The sequence below is a fragment of the Podarcis gaigeae genome, assembly GCF_964106915.1.
Source record: "Podarcis gaigeae genome assembly, chromosome: 5".
NCBI classification, from domain to species: Eukaryota; Metazoa; Chordata; class Lepidosauria; order Squamata; family Lacertidae; genus Podarcis; species Podarcis gaigeae.
The window spans coordinates 99,796,746-99,812,146 of NC_139681.1; the positions used below are offsets into that span (position 1 = coordinate 99,796,746).

General features: G+C 48.0%; 1 protein-coding gene across 4 annotated transcripts in view; it reads left to right on the plus strand.

The window, feature by feature from the left end:
- The window catches only part of IL1RAP (interleukin 1 receptor accessory protein), a 103,138-nt gene that overhangs the window by 12,489 nt on the left and 75,248 nt on the right, over positions 1–15,401 (plus strand). The gene's annotated exons all lie outside the window — the stretch shown is intronic.

The window sequence follows — 15,401 nt, forward strand, 5'->3', positions numbered from 1 at the left end:
GAGTTCTACAGTTAATGGGGGGGGGGGGATACTTCATTCCTTCTCCTGCTCCTCCCTTTCAGTGTCTTCTTTCTTCAAATATTCTTCCTTCCTGCAAAAGTTCTGTTTGGTTTTGACCTGAGATTTCAGACCTTGCTTTCCATGACCACCTCTTTCTTACCTTGTTCTTGCTGTCTTTAAATCTCAGACCTGCTTCTGTTAAGCTGACTTGCACCTGGAAGTGCCATTCAGCTCCTGCACCAGGTCTTCCTGCGAAGGATCAGTGCTGTTATTATTTATCATCCTTGCCGAAGGCAATCTGCAGGTCCTCGTCGCACCCATTTATAGTGCCGTATCTTTGAGAGCCCAGGGAGAGTTGGCTTATTATCGAGTCTTGTCCCAGAAAAGAAACCGTTGCAAACTCCAGTTTGTGAGTGTCGGTCCTTGGACCGTCACCTTCCAACAGGTCACTTTAGGCCACTACCCCAAACTCAGCCTCTTTTGGCTACATATGAGAGCCAGTTAGAGCTTCTTAACCCCACCGGTTTGGTTGATTACCTGAGACTGAAAAACAGGGGGGTTGCTGAGCGCTTGCCAGACCAGAAGCGATGGGCGGCGGTGGTCTTCCAGACCGGTGGGGTGCCCATTTGTACAAAGTGTATTTTTGGCTCTCTTTGTGTCCAGGTACAGGTTCTGCCACCTGTTTCCTGTGGAGAACGGCCCCTGTGCTCCATCTTCTGATTTGTGCAGCCGGTCTGTTTTGGCCCCTGTGCCCCAAACTGAATCCAAGGTATGAGCTCATGCCTCTTCCACTTGACTGTCCTCTACTGTCCCTCCTGTGTCTTGCTGCGGCTTTGCGTCCGGCCTGTGGAGATGGCAAGTAGGCAGGGAGGTCAGGCAGGCAGCAGGAGGAGGCTGCCTTGAAGGCTGAGCCAGGAGAAGAAGTTTCATTGTAGGTGAGCATTTCAAGCTGCCTGCCTGCAGCCTAGGAAGACGGGAAGCTCTCTTCTACAGGGTCAGACCATAGTGGGGCATTGGTTTCTGGGTGGGAGTTGATCCCTGTGAGGGTCTGCCAAGCATGCCTTCCTCTTAGCACATTTCTCCCTTGCGTCCCGAGTTCGAGTGTCTTCAAAGCCCATGACACCTTTGGTCAAGGCTGTTCTCCAACTGGAGCGCTTGCAGGCCAGTGTTTCCCAGTTGTCAGTGTTTATACTACATTTTTAAAGATTTCCCTTGAGATAGTCTTTCAACCTATTTTGTTGACCACCAGCATTACGCTTTCCTTTTTTAAGTTCGGATAGACTAGTTGCTTTGGAAGACGATCATCAGGCATCCACACAACATGACCAGTCCAACAAAGTTGATGTTGAAAAATCATTGCTTCAACTCTGGTGATCTTTGCTTCTTCCAGGACACTGGTATTAGTTCATCTGTCTTCCCAAGTGATGTGTAAAATTTTTCGGAGACACCGTTGATGGACTCCTTCGAGTAGTAGGAGATGGCCTTTATAAGTGGTCCGTGTTTCACAAGCATACATGTTAAAACCCTGTTTATGGAAGACAATCTTACTCGGCTACGAGGGAACGCCAAAGAGGAAGAAGAATACCTGAGAGCTTTTCCATTGTTTTTGTCAAGGCTTCCTTCCTTCCTTCCTTCCTTCCTTCCTTCCTTCCTTCCTTCCTTCCTTCCTTCCTTTTATTTGAAGGCCCCTTTTCCACACATGCAAAAATCCGGATTAAAGCCTTTTACAACAAAGAAAGCAGGCCTTATTAGAAAAACTAACCAATAAACTGAAACTGACGCAGTGACAAATAGAAGAAGACGCGTTCACCCTGGTGTGGTTCCCCTTTATCACATACACAGCCCAACAAGACGACAACAAGAATCTGCTGACAGCGACGAATCAGTCTGGCTCACCTGATCCAAACACACACACATCCTGCTCTCACACAAAAACAAATATCCCTACAGCCACCCAAAGACAACCAGCCACTCCCTAGACCAACCCTAACCTCTCTCACCTCCAGGAAATACAATAAGCGAATAGTAAGAGAACCCACACAAGTGACGCTGAAACAAAACCCCACACATACACTAAGTAGAAGAGTTTCCCACCCAACCCCACTCACCATTCACCTTTCACCTCTTTCCCTCTTTTATTCGTAATGTAACACTAATGTTTCACAACAAATGCAGCTGATCTGTAGAAAACACAACTTGAAAAAAGAGACAATGCACGTATTTTTGTAAACTAAGAAATCTTTAATAAAAATATTATTTTTTAAGAAGCAGGAGTGCACATCAGAACCTAGCATTGCAAAAGCAATTTCATTTTTTTTAAAAAAATAATATTTATTAAGATTTTGGAAATTACAAAAAGAAAAAAGAAAAGTTAAACATAGAAAAACAGAAACAAAAACAAAAGCACTACATAAAACATTAAATTAGCAAAACAAAACAAAAACAATTAAAAACACTTCCAATATTTTCGATCTTAACTTTCATACACTTGTTTCATTGACTTCCTCAATGCCTCCCTTTTTGTATTCCACTTCTATTAACTATTTCAGCAAGTCCTTTCCATCTTCATCTATTTTCTGTCTTATCGTTAATTTTAACATATTATAACCTAGTTTTTTCCCCCTTTTAATGCATTAACAATCTATCTATACCTAGTTCCTTCTAACATTTCTGCCAAAGCCATATAACTTTATTCCACCTTTTTTCTAAAGCTCCTTAATTTTACAGTATTTCTGTAAATAATCTTTAAATTTTTTCCAATCTTCCTCCACCGACTCTTCTCCCTGGTCTCGGATTCTGCCAGTCATTTCCGTCAGTTCCATATAGTAAAAGCAATTTCATAACTGCACATTAAAACAGCTCAATAGCAAACATGATAACATGCAAAAAAAGCAACATTTCTGTATGTTAAATAGACCAGGACTGCATAAGCAAAATCCGGAAACCGTAGCTAAAACAGCAAGGGAGTTTGATGGTTTGCCTGTGGTCCTGGAACACCCCTGCCCCCCCCCCCCGATGATGTGCCTCCATCACTAGGCGTCACTTAGTTACTTTACTGAGGAGACGCAAAGAGTGAGCAAGAGAGCAGATCCATGTGCAGACATGTGCGCTCCCACAGCCTGGGTCTTGAATTGGGAAGTGATGTGGAATTTCTGCAAAACACATTATCAGTGGGGCTGGACTGGAAAAACTGGTAAGATCCGGTTGAGGAGCAACCTTACAGCTGAACATTAAACTTGAAAACAGCTCCATGCAAATTGCAAGGAGGTTTCTGTTACATACAGTGGGAATGGGGGGAGTAAATCCTGTTGAAATTTGCACCCAGCAGTAACCTTTGAGTTTCTGTTGAACCGAGAGCGATGCGCACAGACCCAGTTTTCTTTGGTTTTACTCATGTAAAAAGTTACTGTTTAGGGCTGGGGTTGTCAAGGCTTTCTGTAAAGGACCAATGATGCAGCAAGCTATACTCTGGGTCTCATCAATTTCCCACTGTATTTCCATTTAGAACGGCATCCTTAGAGAGACCATTATCAGACAGAGCATTGCGTTTCTGAAAGGTAGGAAATGAATCCCATCCACTCTCGTGGCCGCAGTATTATTTTGCACGATTGTCTTGTGACTCACATCACACAGGGGCCCTGAAGTCCTGGACTTTGATTAAGACACTTCCTGCAGTTTTTAAACTGGGTTTGATCAGTTACAAATCCAATGAAAGTGTGTAAGTGTGTGTGTGTGTGTGTGTGTGTGTGTGTGTGAAGAATCGCTGCAAAGACATAGCTGTCAACCGTCCCTTATTTGGCAGGAAAGTCCCTTATCCCAGCGCTGTGTCCCGCTGCTGTCCCTTATTGATGATGTCCCTTAAATTTCCCGGGTTTCAAAGGAAACAGCTCCTCTCCCTCCCTCCCTCCCTCCCTGCCGGCCAGGGAGGAGGGAGGCTCCAACTGTGTTGCTTGGCTGCGTTGCTCACCCAATAAGGAGTCTAAGAACGACTGGGGGGGTGGAGCTTGCGTGCCTTGTGCCAATCAAATCGGCTGCGTTGCCTGGGGACTCGCCTTTGCTCAGCGCTTCCCAGCGGAGAGGTGACGGTGGTTTTCCTTGCTGCATCCCCTTTGCCGGGTTGCTGCGCTGTGGGAACCACCGCTTGAGGCTTCGTTTGGCTGCTGGCTGGGCTTTCTACCTTTGGCTCGGAGGGGCTCAGAAGCTGAACATACCTGTGCTGGGAAAATCCCTTATTTTGGCTGCTGATCCCTTATTTTCGAGGCTTCTGATCCCTTATCTTCAAATCTGTAAGTTGACAGCAGTCATAGCTGACTTAATATTTTGGAGCGCAGTCCTTCTCCATGCTGTCTTCTACAGAGAAACAGAGCAGGGGTTGAACACAAGTGTATCTATTTTCTGCACAGCAATAAACTGCATTTTCTGTATGTCTCGTGCCAAGGCTTTTTCCACCTCTTCAGCTGGCAGCGGAGGTTGCTTGTCGTACGGTAGCTGCTAAATCAATTACCTTAAAACAAGCTGGGATTTCAACCCTCTCCATCAAGGGGGACAGAGGAGCTCTCCACTCTGCAAGACACTTGCTTAAATTGCAGAGTTTAAGATCACATTGACATTGCAACGGTTCATGCAATGGTTTGGCAGCTCTGGTGGAAATCCACAGAATCTTGGAATTGCACAATTTGAACGGGCTGCCTCCCAAGGGTCATCTATTCGAACCCCCTGCAATGCAGAAATTGCAGCTAAACTTAGAACCAGAATTGGATCTTTCATGAATCAAGGTGGCATGGCTGCTTTGGCAATGGAGGGGAGGCAGTGTTATGGGTTGGACAGCAGGACCTGAGCAGATCTCTCCAAGGGATCTTAATCCACTGGGAAGTTCTCTCGCAAAAGGAGGGAGCCAACTTGTTTTCTGCTGCTTCAAAGGGTAGGACCAACAGATTATTAAACTGGCAAGAAAGGATTCCGGCTAAACATTCAGAAGGGCTTTCCGATGGCAAGAACTATTCAACAGCAGAACAGACTCCCTTAGGAGGTGGTGGATTCTTGAAATATACTTGGAGTTGAGAGTGGCTTTCATGCTCTTTATTCAGCTCATAGTGGTGAGGAGGAATGGAAGTTCCCCCAGAATGTCTGCTTTATATACCGTATTTTTCGCTCTATAACACGCACCCGACCATAACACGCACGTAGTTTTTAGAGGAGGAAAATCCGTAGGCATGCCACCCGTAGGCATTCCCTCCATAACACGCACAGACATTTCCCCTTACTTTCTAGGAGGAAAAAAGTGAGTGTTATGGTGCAAAAAATACGGTACATTATTTACACAATGGGCCCCACGTGATTGGCTAATTCCGGGATTCTCCTGTAGCCCAATCAGGTTGCAGATTCACTTCCACCTGGAGCTGAATTGGGTGGCTCCTGTGGACCAATCAGACTGCTGCATTCTGAATCCTATTGTTCTAGGACCAATCAGACTGCTGCATTTTGGATCCTATTCTACTCAGTACATAACATTTCTCCTGAACTGGAAGTTTTTAAAGAGAATTTGGAGGGTCATTTGTCAGTGATCCTTTAGCTGTTTCTCCTGCACTGCAGAGGATTGGGCTAGATGACCCCCAGGATACCCCTTCCAACACTGTAATTCTGTGTTTCTACCTCCCTGCTATGGAAGTGAGAGCTGGACCATCAAGAAGGCTGATCTCCGAAGAATGGATGCTTTTGAATTCTGGTGCTGGAGGAGACTCTTGAGAGTCCCATGGACTGCAAGAAGATCAGACCTCTCCATTCTGAAGGAAATCAGCCCTGAGTGCTCACTGGAAGGACAGATCCTGAAGCTGAGGCTCCAAGACTTTGGCCACCTCAGGAGAAGAGAAGACTCCCTGGAAAAGACCCTGATGTTGGGAAAGATGGAGGGCACAAGGAGAGGGGACGACAAAGGACAAGATGGTGGGACAGTGTTCTCGAAGCTACCAGCATGAGTCTGACCAAACTGTGGGAGGCAGTGGAAGACGGGAGTGCCTGGCGTACTCTGGTCCAGGGGGTCACCAAGAGTCAGACACGACTAAACGACTAAACAACAACAAGGCCTCAAGTCCATTGGACTGCATTATATTTGGGTGACATGAGGGGGCGATAGGAAAAGACCTGTTCCTGTGCAGAAGGTGGTCTCTGGAAGTGCTACCCCAGCTTGCCTGGCCCAGTCGGGGCTGAGTGGATGAGTCCAGTTGGTGGCACTGGCTCAAGGGCGATGCTGACAGATAAACAACAAACAACAACAACCTCCCTGCTGTGAAAAGCTTCACCCACTTTCTGAAGTTCAAGCTCCAGTTAGAAGGTCAAGAGGCAAGCCAGGCTGGCTTCTGCTCAGTTGGCAACCTTTGTATGGTCTCTCTCTCCACCCCACCCCTTCTGACAAACATCACAGAAAGGGGCCAAATGCCCCAGCCAAAATGGCAGATGTAATTGCACTGGGGAATTTGTTCCGATTGGCTGCCGCTGCTACCATGTGACCAGGCTACCCCATGTCCTTGCCTGCTCTCCTTGAGGAAATTAGCAGTTTCCCCTAAGTGAAAAGCTTTGGAATCTGCCCAAAATATGCTCTGATTTATTACTTGGAGAGTCTTTTCCAAGAGAAGAGCGATCGCTCAGACGTTTCTCTGTCCCCATGGCTTGCAAGAAATTCGGGAGGATATTCATCACGTGGAATTTAATGAACCACAGTTAATGAAATTATCCGGAGGAAGCCTGAGTGATATTGTTTAACCAGGAAAATGTTGGCTGTCACCAGGCTGTGCTCCTGCAGCATTTTCCCCAAACTGAAGATGTTTTTCCAGACCTTTGAGAGCTGCCTATGGACTTTCTAAATGTGTTAATGAAAGCTTTTGCCAGGCTTTGCTCTTCTTCTCTGCCAGGTGTGAATTGGTGGGAAGAGAACATCTCTCAGTTCCATCACATCTGACCTTATGAGATGCTCTGAATTCCCTGTGGAGATGACACATGGCAGAGAGAATCGGCACAGGCTAGTGATGGCTCTGCACATGAGAACACGAGAAGAGCGATGCTAGATCAGCCGAGAATAATAGAATCCTAGAATTGTAGAATTGGAAGGGACCCCAAGAGCCATCTAGTCCAGTCCACTGCAATGCAGGAATCTCAACTCAAGCATCCATAGACCATCCAACCTCTTCTTAACAACCTCCAAGGAAGGAGAGTCCGCCACCTCCAAAGGAGACCGTTCCACTGTCAAACTGCTCGTACAGTGGTACCTTGGTTCTCAAACACCTTGCGAACCTCAAACACAACTTGGAACCCAGACACTGCAAACCCGGAAGTAAGTGTTCCAGGTTGTGAACCCGAAGCCGGACATGCTCCATTTTGAGTCTTATGCCTCTGATTTGAGTGCCACACTTCCACTTTGAGTGTTACGCTGAGGTCTGTCTGTTTTTGCTATTTATTTTGTGTTTTTGTGGATCTCTCTTTTTGTGTGTGTGACACTGTGGACCCCAGTTCAGCTACTGATTGATTAATTGTGTGACTGCAGTACATTGTTCATTGCTTTCCTTTTAGATCAGTTTTCTCATTAGAGAGTAAAATTCATGTTAAACTGCTGTTTTGGGGGTCATACCTCGGGTTGAAGTAGCGTCGGGATGAATATTTTCAGGTTGCACTCCGCAATGACCTGGAAGTAACAGAACGCGTTACTTCCGGGTTTCACTGCTTGCGCATGCGCAGACACTCGAAAAGAAGAAGAGTTTGAATTTGATATTCCGCTTTATCACTACCCGAAGGAGTCTCAAAGCGGCTAACATTCTCCTTTCCCTTCCTCCCCCACAACAAACACTCTGTGAGGTGAGTGGGGCTGAGAGACTTCAGAGAAGTGTGACGTCATGTGCATGCGCGGAAGTGGCGAAACGCGAAACGCGACCCGCGCATGCGCAGACGTGCAGTCGCGTGTTACTTTCGCTTCAGGATGCAAACGGGCTCCAGAACGGATCCCTTTTGCATCCAGAGGTAGCACTGTAATCTGTTTTGCATTACCTTCTATGGGAAAGCGCACCTTGGTTTTGGAACGGACTTGCAGAACGGGTTAAGTTTGAGAACCAAGGTACCACTGTACTGTCAGAAAAGTCTTCCTAATGTTTGGAATCTCCTGTCTTGGAACTCGAAGCTTTGAGTCCCTCCAGAGCAGGGGGAAAAAGGCCTGCTCCCTCTTTCATGTTACCTGCCAGGGTCCCTTACCTGTGCTCTTTACATTACTGGGGGTGGGGCTAGATGGCTTTTGGGCTCCCTCCCATCTCTACGATGCTGTGAAAAATGGCAGTGGTACGCCAAGTTCCAAGCGATGGAACCTCTCGCTGGAAAGCTTGAGAGAATCCCAGATGGCTGTGCCCGTGCCAGGCATTGCGGCCCCCAGTTTCCACAGCCCCCGCTGTTTCCTCTGCATTGTGCTCTCTGCTCAAGAGCTTTGGAGGATCAATTGTAGCGCGTTCCCTCCCTCCAGGTAATACATATTGATGAAGGACATTCACGCCAGCCTTTCCGTGTCCTTACTGGCGCAAGGCTCTGCATGCAGAAAGCTTTCCAGATAGACCGTTTAGAGAAGGGCTGTAACTCGTAAGAAGCGCAATCCATCACAAAAAGGGAGATGGTACTCAGCCTGCTCCTAGTGTGGGGGAAAGGATTTCATCACAAGGGGCTGGGCGGGTGGATTTTCATGAGCGCTGCCTGTTGGAGCCAGTGAGTAGGGATCCTGTCATGTACTGAGTTGAATAGGATCCAGAATGCAGCAGTCTGATTGGCCCTAGAACAATAGGATTCAGAATGCAGCAGTCTGATTGGTCCTAGAATGCAGCAGTCTGATTGGCCCTAGAACAATAGGATTCAGAATGCAGCAGTCTGATTGGTCCTAGAATGCAGCAGTCTGATTGGCCCTAGAACAATAGGATTCAGAATGCAGCAGTCTGATTGGCCCTAGAACAATAGGATCCAGAATGCAGCAGTCTGATTGGCCCTAGAACAATAGGATTCAGAATGCAGCAGTCTGATTGGTCCTAGAACAATAGGATCCAGAATGCAGCAGTCTGATTGGTCCTAGAACAATAGGATCCAGAATGCAGCAGTCCACAGGAGCCACCCAATCCAGCTCCAGGTGGAAGTGAATCTGCAACCTGATTGGCCTATAGGTGAATCCCAGAATTAGCCAATCACATGGGGCCCATTGTGTAAATAATGTACGGTATATAAAGCATTCTCACGTTGCAGTTCCTGAGCCTCCTCTTACCCTCAAACATCAATGCTACATTTTGGGAAAAATGTGTTTTTGTTTTTGATTTATAAATTATTTTTATTGGTTTTACATATAATCACACTGGGACGCGGGTGGCGCTGTGGGTTAAACCACTGAGCCTAGCACTTGCAGATCAGAAGGTCAGCGGTTCGAATCCCCACGACGGGGTGAGCTCCCATTGCTTGGTCCCTGCTGCTGCCAACCTAGCAGTTCGAAAGCACATCACAGTGCAAGTAGATAAATAGGTACCACTCCGGCGGGAAGGTAAACGGCGTTTCCGTGCGCTGCTCTGGTTCGCCAGAAGCGGCTTAGTCATGCTGGCCACATGACCTGGAAGCTGTACGCTGGCTCCCTCGGCCAGTAAAGCGAGATGAGCGTCGCAACCCCAGAGTCGGTCACGACTGGACCTAATGGTCAGGGCTCCCTTTACCTTATAATCACTTTACGTAACATCATTACGTAACATCATTACGTAACATCATTACATCATACCCTCTTATTGGTTCGGCTGAGCCTAACAACTTCCCTCCCATCTGATGATTTACAAAATTAAACTTTACATCTTTACATTTCGCTTTGTTTCCTATCCTTGTTATATCATTACCTAAAATATTATATTATTCAACCTGAATAGGTAGCAATTTCACCTTGCAGATCTTCAGATAACCCAGCCAGTGATGTCAATTGCTTACAGTTCTCTTTCAAATATAATATAAATTAGTTCCAGTCTTTTTGGAATACTTGGTCTCGCTGGTTCCTGATTGTTCCCGTCAGTTTTGCCAGTTCTGCAAAGTCCATCAATTTCATCTGCCAATCTTGTTTTGTTGGTAACTCCTGTTGTTTCCCTCTTTGGGCTAAGAAAATTATTGCCGGAAAAATTCTTTCTTGTTTGCTCTGCATTTGAAAACCTCATCATAACCAAATTTTGCAGGCTTGCATCTGCATTTGAATCCAGTTTGGCACTGTTCTGAAATGAGGTGGCACACTTGAACCTTTCAAAAGGTGATTTTAGCTGCTGATTCCAAAACTGATTTCTTAGAATTCTGTTTTTTTTTTTTTTGGTTTGCAGAAGGTTTCTTATAATAAATAATAAATTTTATTTATATCCCGCCCTCCCCAGCCGAAGCCGGGCTCAGGGCGGCTAACAACACTAAAACAGTACAACATTATAAAACATTATAAAAATGAATTAAAATCAAAATTGGTGGCAACCATAAACTAAAGTTTTGTAAAGATTGCCAAAGGAGGGAGTCAGGCTGCGCCCTGACCAAAGGCCAGGTGGAACAGCTCTGTCTTGCAGGCCCTGCGGAAAGATGTCAAGTCCTGCAGGGCCCTTGTCTCTTGTGACAGAGCGTTCCACCAGGTTGGAGCCGCAGCCGAAAAAGCCCTGGCTCTAGTTGAGGCCAGCCTAACCTCTCTGTGGCTTGGGACCTTCAAGGTGTTTTTATTTGAGGATCGTAAGTTCCTCTGTGGGGCATACCAGGAGAGGCGGTCCCGTAGGTACGAGGGCCCTAGGCCGTATAGGGCTTTGAAGGTTAAAACCAGCACCTTAAACCTGATCCTGTACTCCACCGGGAGCCAGTGCAGCTGGTATAGCACCGGATGAATGTGATCTCTAAGCGAAGACCCCATAAGGAGTCTCGCTGCGGCATTTTGCACCCGCTGGAGTTTCTGGGTCAGTCTCAAGGGCAGCCCCACGTAGAGCGAGTTACAATAATCCAGTCTGGAGGTGACCGTCGCATGGATCACAGTGGCTAGGTCAGGGCGAGAGAGGTAAGGAGCCAACTGCTTAGCTTGGCGGAGATGAAAAAATGCCGCCTTTGTTATAGCTGCAATCTGCGCCTCCATGGAGAGGGAGGTATCGAAGATTACACCCAAACTCTTAACGGACGGTGCTGGCACTAATTGCACCCCCGCAAGAGATGGGAGTTGCCCCCTCAGTCCCATGTCGTCCCGTCCCAGCCAGAGGACCTCTGTCTTCGAAGGATTTAACTTCAACCGGCTCCCACGTAACCATCCAGCCACAGCCTCCAAGCATCTGATCAGTGTGTCTGGGGCCGAGTCCGGGTGGCCGTCCATCAACAGATAGAGTTGGGTGTCATCAGCATACTGATGGCAGCCCAGCCCAAAACTCCAGACAAGCTGGGCGAGGGGGCACATAAAGATGTTAAAAAGCATCAGGGAGAGTATTGCACCCTGGGGCACACCACACACCAAGGAGTGGCGGGATGACAATTCCCCCCCAAGCGCCACCCTCTGTCCCCGACCAGAGAGAAACGAGCGCAGCCATTGAAGGACTGTGCCCTGGATCCCCACGTCGGCAAGGCGGTGGTCCAGGAGTTCGTGATCGACCATGTCGAAGGCTGCTGACAGGTCTAGAAGAATCAGCAGCCCCGACCCGCCTCGATCCAGCTGCCTGCGGAGATCATCTGTTAGGGCGACCAGAGCCGTCTCGGTCCCATGACCAGCGCGGAAGCCGGACTGGAATGGATCCAGAGCTGATGTTTCATCCAGAAACCTACCAAGCTGTTCAGCAACCGCTCTCTCAATCACCTTACCCAGGAATGGAAGATTCGAAACCGGGCGGTAATTGGATAGATCTAAGGGATCTAATGATGTTTTCTTTAAGAGCGGGCGCACCACTGCCTCCTTCAGTTCCCCTGGGAATGTCCCGGTGCCAAGGGACAGATTGATGATATCCCCCAGGGGGGCCCGCACCTCGTCTGGACACGCTCTAATCAGCCAGGACGGGCACGGGTCGAGAGGACAGGTGGTGGGCTTTCCAGCTCGGAGGAGTCTGTCCACATCGGCTGGGGATATCCAGTCAAAGTGGTCCAATACTGAAACCGAGGACAGTCGAGGGGCCTCCAGTTCCTTTATTGTATCCAAATTGGCAGGGAGGTCCTAAGCAGATTCTGAGATTCTAGGTAGGAATAGGTTGTTAACTTGACTTGTACCAATATGAGGGTTGGGTGAAGCTGTCAATTTCAGTTTCCAATATTTCCATTCTCGCGTTCAGTTCTGTATATTTCCCCAAGAAATTAATCAGTGATTTTTCTGCTAAAATGCAATTTTTTTTGTATGCACCTTTGCCCAGTACAGTCATACCTCGGGTTAAATATGCTTCAGGTTGAGGGTTTTAAGGTTACACCCCACGGTGACCCGGAAGTAAGGGAACGTGTTACTTCCGGGTTTCGCTGCTTGCGCATGCGCAGACACTCAAAATGATATCACGTGCATGCGCGGAAGTGGCAAATCACGACCCACGCAGTTGTGGGTTGTGTTCTACTCAGGATGCAAATGGGGCTCCGGAACAGATCCCATTCGCATCCAGAGGTACCACTGTAATTCATATTTTTGCAAGCACTTTCCACTGATGAAAAAGCATTTCTATACACATCACTCCTGGTACATGTGCTTTGGAACACATGGCTTGGCTTGAGAACTGCATTGCAAAATTCAGCACATTGCTAATTTGGGCGGATGGTTGCGTTTGGGGTTTTGCAAATAAGGTAGCTTTGCCATGAAATGTGAACTGGATTGACTCCCCCCCCCCCCCAGCAGGCACCATTGCTGCAACAGATTTTGCAGGGGCTCTTCCTGTTGAAAGCAGCAATTTTGTCTTTCTGGGACTGCTGCGTCAGCAATGCTCTCTGCTAAGCCAGAGAAATAAAAAATAAATGTTGTCATCCCGTCACGACCTTGAAAGGCCATGCCCTATTATGTCGGGGAGGCTGGCTGCTTGGCAGTCAGGTCTGTTTGCTGTAGCTTGTCGTTCTGCTTGCCGGGGCTCAATGCAGGCTCTGTCCCACTGATCCGCCTGCCGAGGTCCCGATAAACTCTGATAAAACGGCAACTGATGTTCAGAGGCACCAATCGCCCCCAGAAGAGCAATCTGGCTGCCTGGAATGCATTTCCTATTCCCCGCTCAATGGAGCCCAGATGGCTTCTGCTACAGTAATTTTCTCCATTGTCCAATTTCCGCAAATCCCCCCCCCCCCTATCGCCTTATTTTCTGCAGTTCCCAGTAGTAAGAAGCAAAAACATTTCCTGGAGGGTCTGAAGGACCTTTTCCAGTATCTGTTCAATTCTGAATCCCCTCCCTCCCGCCCACTGTCCCGCCTTTTGTCAGCTGTTTTAGTAAATTGTTTTCTCTTTCTGTGATTTCCTCATTTCCCCCCACCCTTCACTCTCCCAGTTCCCTGGATTTCATTCTTTCATTATCATTATTTGTATACCTTCCTTCAACCATAGATCTCAGGGCAGTTGCAGCCTAAAATTGCAATATAGGGCAGGGGTAGGCAACCTAAGGCCCGTGGGCTGGATGCGGCCCAATCGCCTTCTCAATCTGGCCCATGGATGGTCCAGGAGTCAGTGTGTTTTTCCCTGAGTAGAATGTGTGCTTTTCTTTAAAATGCATCTCTGGGTTATTTGTGGGGCATAGGAATTTGTTCATTTTTTTCTTCAAAATATAGTCCGGCCCCCCACAAGGTCTGAGGGACAGTGGACCGGCCCCCTGCTGAAAAGATTTGCTGACCCCTGATATGTTCTTGTTGTTTAGTCGTTTAGTGGTGTCCACCTCTTCATGACCCCCTGGGCCAGAGCACGCCAGGCACTCCTGGTCAAACTCATGCTGGTCGCTTCGAGAACACTGTCCCACCATCTCGTCCTCTGTCGTCCCCTTCTCCTTGCGCCCTCCATCTTTCCCAACATCAGGGTCTTTTCCAGGGAGTCTTCTCTTCTCATGAGGTGGCCAAAGTCTTGGAGCCTCAGCTTCAGGATCCGTCCTTCCAGTGAGCACTCAGGGCTGATTTCCTTCAGAATGGATCGGTTGGATCTTCTTGCAGTCCATGGGGCTCTCAAGAGTCTCTGACCCCTGATAACACAAGAAAACTAAGAACAAAAACAGCCCGGCCCTGATATGACCTGTAACCCAGTGCGCAGAATCTCGCGTGTGACTTTACCTATAATTAGAGGTGCTCTAGAACCACTTAGATGAGGAGGAGGTTTTGGGAGAGAGAAAACTGCTCAACTATATGCATGTCTTTTTCCTTGATTTCACCTTCAGACACTTGTGTTGGCCTCCCCTTCCCAAGGATGCTGAAGGCTTTGGAGACAGCATTGAACCATGTTGCAATGCACCACTTGTGCTCTCCATTGGCCTTGGTGCAGGGGCTCCAGGTTGGGAGGGGGGTGAGGGGTCTTCAGCCCCCTGCCTGATGTTGTGTGGGGAGGAGGGGGCTGAGAGCAGAGTGCCAGTGGTAGAGCATATGCCCTCACTGCCCAGAATGGACGGGTTCACAAGTTTCTTCTTCTTCTTCTTCCTCCTCCTCCTCCTCCTCCTCCTCCTCCAGGGGTTACTCAGATTCCTTGCTTCAGCCTCTGACAACCTGGAATCATCCATATGTTTTGATCTACAACCCCGGACAAAGAGTCAGAATGAAAGGCTGTCTTACATAGAATCACAGAACTGGAGAGATGGAAAGGACATCTGCAACGCAGGAATCACAACTATGGCAGAGGCCCCCGATTCCTTTCCCTTGGTGACCCACTGAGGGCTCTCAGGGGCCCAGACCAACCCACCTCCAGTATCAAGCCAGACAATTGACCTGATCCCATGGCAGCCATTCTGGGCACAGAGCAGGAGGAGAGTTTTATTTTTCAATTCCTGTGCTGCTTTAATGCCGGCGCAAAGGGGGGGTGACATTCAGTGCGCCTGCGACTCAGACTCCCACGCCTTGTTTAGTTGTTTAGTCGTGTCCGACTCTTCGTGACCCCCTGGACCAGAGCACGCCAGGCACTCCTGCCTTCCACTGCCTCCCACAGTTTGGTCAAACTCATGCTGGTAGCTTTGAGAACACTGTCCAGCCATCTCATCCTCTGACATCCCCTTCTCCTTGTGCCCTCCATCTTTCCCAACATCAGGGTCTTTTCCAGGGAGTCTTCTCTTCTCATGAGGTGGCCAAAGTCTTGGAGCCTCAGCTTCAGGATCTGTCCTTCCAGTGAGTACTCAGGGCTGATTTCCTTCAGAATGGAGAGGTTTGATCTTCTTGCAGTCCATGGGACTCTCAAGAGTCTCCTCCAGCACCAGAATTCAAAAGCATCCATTTTTCGGCGA